The sequence below is a fragment of the Arachis hypogaea genome, chromosome 13 (genome assembly GCF_003086295.3).
Source record: "Arachis hypogaea cultivar Tifrunner chromosome 13, arahy.Tifrunner.gnm2.J5K5, whole genome shotgun sequence".
NCBI classification, from domain to species: Eukaryota; Viridiplantae; Streptophyta; class Magnoliopsida; order Fabales; family Fabaceae; genus Arachis; species Arachis hypogaea.
The window spans coordinates 19,268,629-19,274,988 of NC_092048.1; the positions used below are offsets into that span (position 1 = coordinate 19,268,629).

General features: G+C 27.2%; 1 non-coding gene across 1 annotated transcript; it reads left to right on the top strand.

Annotated features, from left to right (window-relative positions):
• Nucleotides 1–5,425: 5,425 nt before the first annotated feature.
• On the top strand, nucleotides 5,426–5,515 carry TRNAY-GUA (transfer RNA tyrosine (anticodon GUA)). Its single transcript is given in 2 exon segments — nucleotides 5,426–5,462; nucleotides 5,480–5,515. It is a non-coding gene; the product is annotated as a tRNA-Tyr (tRNA).
• The last annotated feature ends 845 nt before the right edge of the window (nucleotides 5,516–6,360 follow it).

Genomic DNA, 6,360 nt, shown 5'->3' on the forward strand with positions numbered 1-6,360 from the left:
ATTCACAAGCACGGACAAAGATGCACCAACGGGCCTCGAGCTAGAACCGGCTACCGTGCCTAGAGTTTGGGTATTCCGGTTCGAACCTCCCAAACTAGATACCACATCAACCAACTTTGCCAACAGCTCAGGTGTCCTGACCTCGGAAAACTGCCGACGACAATGGAACAGGACCTGCAAATCCTCGTCACTCCCTATACCAAAAGAATCGTACTTCACATTATCTCTAAGCACTGAGATCGGAATGCGATAGAATAACTTCTGAATCCGTTTCACACCTTGCAACCCAAGTTTCTGTATTATAAAATTCAAGAAGTCATCGAATCTCGTCGTAGGTCTCATAAAAATACTCAGGTGATCTTTATCAGTGAACTTCACACCAAAGCGTGTTTTTCTCTTAATCGACCCTCTATAATGCACCAACACTACAAAGCTCTCCTTACTAGCCATTTTGTCTCACTCAAATGAACTCAGTTCATGTTCACACCATATTTATACACGTTTGGGGCTTCCTAATTCGAAACAGCTAATTTCTTTCGAATTACATATACATAATTCGAATCAACAAGATTCGAACTATAACTCGAATTGTTCACCATATAATTCGAATCAGGTTGATTCGAACTGCCCCATTCATGATTCGAATCAGATTGATTCGAATTACCAAGCATGCATACTCCCTCATAATTCGAATAGTCTTGATTCGAATTATTACTGTTTTTAGTTCGAGTGAGATTGATTCGAATTACATAGAGACATGCTTTTGGTTGATCCATTCTCATTTTTCGATTTAACTTAATCATGTAATATCTCATCCAAACTGGCTTAATACTGCTATTTGCCCATATATATATATATATATATGATTTAGAATCTGATTCCTCTTCAAGAATAATCAAGAAAAACAAACTTTAACTAACCAAAATCAAATAACTAATTGAACAAAATTCTGTTAGCTATAGAACTTTGGTAACTGACCTAACTAACTAACTGTGAACTTTTCTTAATAGTTACTTCTGTTTAAAGCATTTTTTTTTTTCTAAATATTCATATATGAAAAAGTGCTAAATAGGCTATAACTGTTATAGTGAAAAGAAACACGTGAAAATGAAAATAAATTCTGTGAATGAAGTCCTCTTAAACTATATTATTATCAATCATTAATTGATGCCTGCGGCACCGTACCGCACACAAATATTACTTCCGTTTTTTTTTTTTTCGCATTATTACTACTAATAGTTAGAGGGACATCGTGCCTAGGTTGGGAAATAAATGGTCGGTAAGTAATTATTGTATATGAAAATATTGCTAACATATATGTAGAAGAATGATAGTTTGGAACATGAATATTTGAACGTAAGTTTTTTTTTTTTTACCAAACATAGAAGACTCCGCAACCTTTTAATTGAGTATGGAGAGATTATGTCATTTGAGTTATAATTCATTGGCATATTTGAACGTAAGTTGATATCATATTAAAATTAAAATTTAATAAATTTAATTTTATTTTAAAAATTAGCTTATGAAATGAAAAAAAAAATCCAAGGGCAATAAATAGTATTGATTCTGATTCCGTTAAGGTCCAAATCGTATTAATTTTGACTTATTGCTTTTAATATATAAAGAATAATACTAGGATGAAGAATTTTGATGAAAAGTGAATATTATTTTTTAAGTAAATAAAATTCACAAAAAGATATTTATCATGTATAATGCACGTATTTTTTTAAAATATAGTAAAAATTTTTATTCTTTATCTAATTTTGATTCTTCACCAAAAAAAATTTTATTTAAGACCACCGTATATAAATCCTCAAGAAAGAATAAAAAAAATTACTAAAAAATATAGTACAGTTATTTTTATGTAAAATTTTTAATTAAAAAATAAATAATTTGATATATTTAATTAAATTATTATTTAATAGTTCTTCACTATTAATTTTACTTAAAGATTATTATACTTAAATATTCACCAACAAGTATTAGGTATGTTGTCCTGACTCCTGAAAAAATTTATTTAATAGAAAGTGTAACTATTTTAATTTTTCTATGCATTGACCGAATATATCAGAAAATAAAGAAAAGTTAATTTTTATTCTCTTAACGAACACTTCTAAAACATTTTTTAGCTAAATCTACTTCATTGTTGCACTAATTTTATTTTTGTTAATCATTAATAATAGCCTACTCGACCTTAGCTTGAGCCTACTAATCGAAATATGAATATTCTAAAATGGAGAAATATATAAAGTGATAAAATGAAAAATAAAGTAATAAAATATATATTCATATTTAAATACCCTATATAAAAGATATATATCTAATCCTACTATCACATATATACAAATTAGTGGTTAAATGAACCAACATGCGGATCAGAATCTGAAAACCGAACACTGACTAAAATACATTATCCTCCTATATATATATTCATTCAATATCTGAGTGAACAGAGATTTTTCTTTGTGGCAAGGGGTTCGTTCAAGGTTTTCCCGTGAACCCATATAATCAAACAACGACAAACTGATCCTTCTACCTACATAATAATAACTCAATCAAATCATTGACTTCATGAAATACTCGTACTTGTATAGTAATAATGAATTTGAATTATATATATTCCTTGAATTCGGTGGATCAATTATACTCGATTCAATACTATATATACATCTTACTTTTATTTATTTTTCTATCATCATCATCACACATTTCTGTGAGAGATCAGAATAATTAATTATATATGGGATTGATTCCGGGAAGGGCCGGGGAAGAAAAAAGCTTATGGTGGAAATTAAAGTATGTATATGTGAGCTTGATTTTTATTATAATATATATAAGCTTTTAATTAGGATCATACGATTTTTTATATATGGATCCACGTTCATGATTGTGTTGGATAACCAGCATATAGATTATGTCCGCTATCATGCAACTTGTAACCTTTAATGAATTACTAAAGTTGGAATACTATTTTTAGGGATGAATGCGGATCGAATTGGATATAACCAAAATTTCGATTTGATCCGCACTAAAATTATCAGATCAAATCCAATATCCGCGATTTTTAAATTTGGATCCAATCTGATCTGATCTACATATTTGTGGATTAGATAAGATCGGATTGACTCTCGGATATATTCGCAAAACATATAAATATTTTAGAAAGGTTATTTTTATTAAAAAAATTAATAAAATTTTTTTTCTATTTTTTAAACCTGTTTACTCTAAAAATATTATTAAAAGTAAAGTATATTTTTTGTCCCTGAAGTTTGACAAAAATTTTAAAAATATCCCTAAGTTTTATTTTATTTTAATTTTATCCTAAATTTTTTTTATTTGCATCAAATATACTCCTAATGGCTAATTTTCTAAAAAATTTAAGACCAATTCAACAACAATTTTATAAGAACAACCCTCAACACAAGCAAATCAAACATAATTTTCATGCATTATTGTTATATTGGTCTTCAATTTTTTAAAAATTTAGTCGTTGAGGGTATATTTGATGCAAATCAAAAATTTTTGGGACATAAAATTTAAGGGTATTTTTGAAACTTTTTTCAAATTAAACTTTATGGACAAAAAATATACTTTACCCTATTATTAAATATACTTTTTTTAAATAATAAAAATAAAATAATACAAGATATATATATATATGATAATTATTAGTTGAAATAAAATATAAAAAAAATATTTATTTATTTATTTATTTATTTTTGCGGATCTGCAGATATGTGGATCGGATATGCGAATGAATACCTACATAAAATCTGCAATCCGATCCTATTAGTGTGCGGATCGGATTCAATCCGATAGCCTTACGGATCAAATCAATATCCATAATTTTCGGATTAGATTCGGATAAATACCACGGATATACAGATCGAATATGATCCATAAACACCCCCTAACTATTTTATTAATGATGGTAAGAATTACATGTGATAAGTGTCTTAAAAACCCGTATTTAATACTTAAATATTAATAACGTTTTCTAGGACACTTATAAGTAAGAGGACCTCTTGATCTTAATGAAAAAATAGAAAAAAAAATCTACAAATACTTATATCAAAATGAAATTATGGAAGTACTATGATATATATTACAGAGTAAATATTTTTTTTTTTTGAGTATTTGTTCGAAGAACAAAGTATTGTTTTATTATTTGAAAATTTTAATTCCCAAAACCATTATTTAAAAAACAAGTTTGAGTGGCCTTTATTATTGATCTAAATATTTCTGATACATTTGTAGATTATTGTTTATAAGGACCGATTAAATTTATTACTTAGATAATTTAAAATTGATTGAAAATTTTTAAATTATGGAAAGACACTTTCCCTTTTTGATAAATGACCAAAAACCAGCGAAATTAAAAGAATATTTACTCCATGTAATAACATAACAATCAAGTAACTAACTCGAATTAGTTAAGTGGTCATCAATTTACTCATTTGTTTAAATAATTGTTAAAAGTTTGAATTTCGTCTTATTATTAATTCATTAGCCAACAATATATCCTTACATAAAATTTAGATTCGTGACAAATTAATTTTTTATTTATCAGACTAAAAAATACCGTAAACAAAAAAAAATGATCAATGACGATGGTGATATATATATATATAATCCGCATTCTCTCTATTTTTTTTTTTTTTTTACCATAATTCTCTTTATTAACATGGTCCAATTCACATGCATGCATAAAAAGTCCTAAGATCGAGAGATACAGATCATATATTTTTGGGTTAATTAAAGGCAGAAGTTTGCATGTGACAAAGACCATACGAAAGGGTTGACAAAACCACAACCCTAAAAAGAGGGAACAATAATATAATGAGGATGAGATTAGTCCATGTATAAGGTCAGAATTTTTAACCTTTTTCCCTTAGCATTATGAAAAACCGAACCCATTTGTCAGGTCAAAGTGGACCCATCTGACAACATGTGAGGCCCATATATATATGTCAAACAAGCTTAGCTTTAAGGATTGAAGAGTTTCTTATCCAACTATAGGTTAATACTTAATATAAAGCTGATGACATTTCATTATTGTAGTATTATATCCTAATGATTTTTTTCATCACTACTGATGTTCTTTTCATTTGTAAAGTTAAATATAATTATTCACGAAAATAAACTATAATCTGATTATATTTTTTTTATAATATCACACGACACATAATTTTTGTATTGTATATTTATATAAACTTATAAAAAAAGAATAGCATTATCAAAATTGGAATGAAAATATCTATTTTTTATTTATGTTATCAAGGTGTTTAAAAATTATGAGACATGACTAACAATTTTGTAATCAGTATATTATATATAGTTAACATAAGAAAAATTAATTTTGGATCTTACTATTTATTGGAAAAGTAACGTTAAGATAAAACTAATTGTCCCTCTTTAATACGAACCGACCTTAGCTCAGTTGGTAGAGCGGAGGACTGTAGTGGGAAATTCACAGATAATCCTTAGGTCGCTGGTTCGAATCCGGCAGGTCGGACTTTTTATTTTTGATTATAAATGATTCTATGTAAATACTTGTATGTCTTTTATTTCAATTATTCGTTTATAGATGTTTTATTTCAACTATTTGTTTATAGATGTTCACGTACGTTTATATATTTTCAGTTGTTTTCACATGATGAAAAGCTGCTAGCAGAAAAAAAAAATTCATTTTATAATCAAACCTTAGTAGAGAATTAGATATATAAATGTATTTTTTCATATTAGGTTGAATGTGTTTTTTTTTTTTTTTATCTTTTTCAATTTTTATGTGATTCAAGTCCAACAAATGAAATTTTCTCTGAAAGAATAATAGTCTAGTTGGGGTGTGTCTCATCCAGAGTAATCGTCATTTTTTTTTCCCCTTCACAAAGTGATGTATTGTTATACTAATTAACAATTTTTCCTATTTATTTCCTTCCTGATTATTAAACGTCTTCTTTCCTTTCCAGATCTCTTGATAGATGCTTATTGTAGTTGAAATACAGCTGAAACTCCTTTATTATTTCATTTGTTGTTATCACGTCATTTAGTATTTTGTTAATTTACTGTTTCATTAAATTTTGCTATTATTTCCTTATACATAATTGGATAAATATACTTCTATCAGTAAAATTTTCTACTGTAACACCCTTCTAAAAGAAGTGTCTGTGCTTGTGTATGATGTTTCCAGAAAATTGATAACAATAAAAAAAATCCTGCATTCATAGATAAAAAAAATCTTAAATAGAGGATATTTTCACTAATTAATTAATAAAATAATTAATTTTCATTCTCTTAGGATTTCATTACTTGTCATAAATTTGAAGACTTAATTGTGATCGAATTCTATCCTAAGAATAA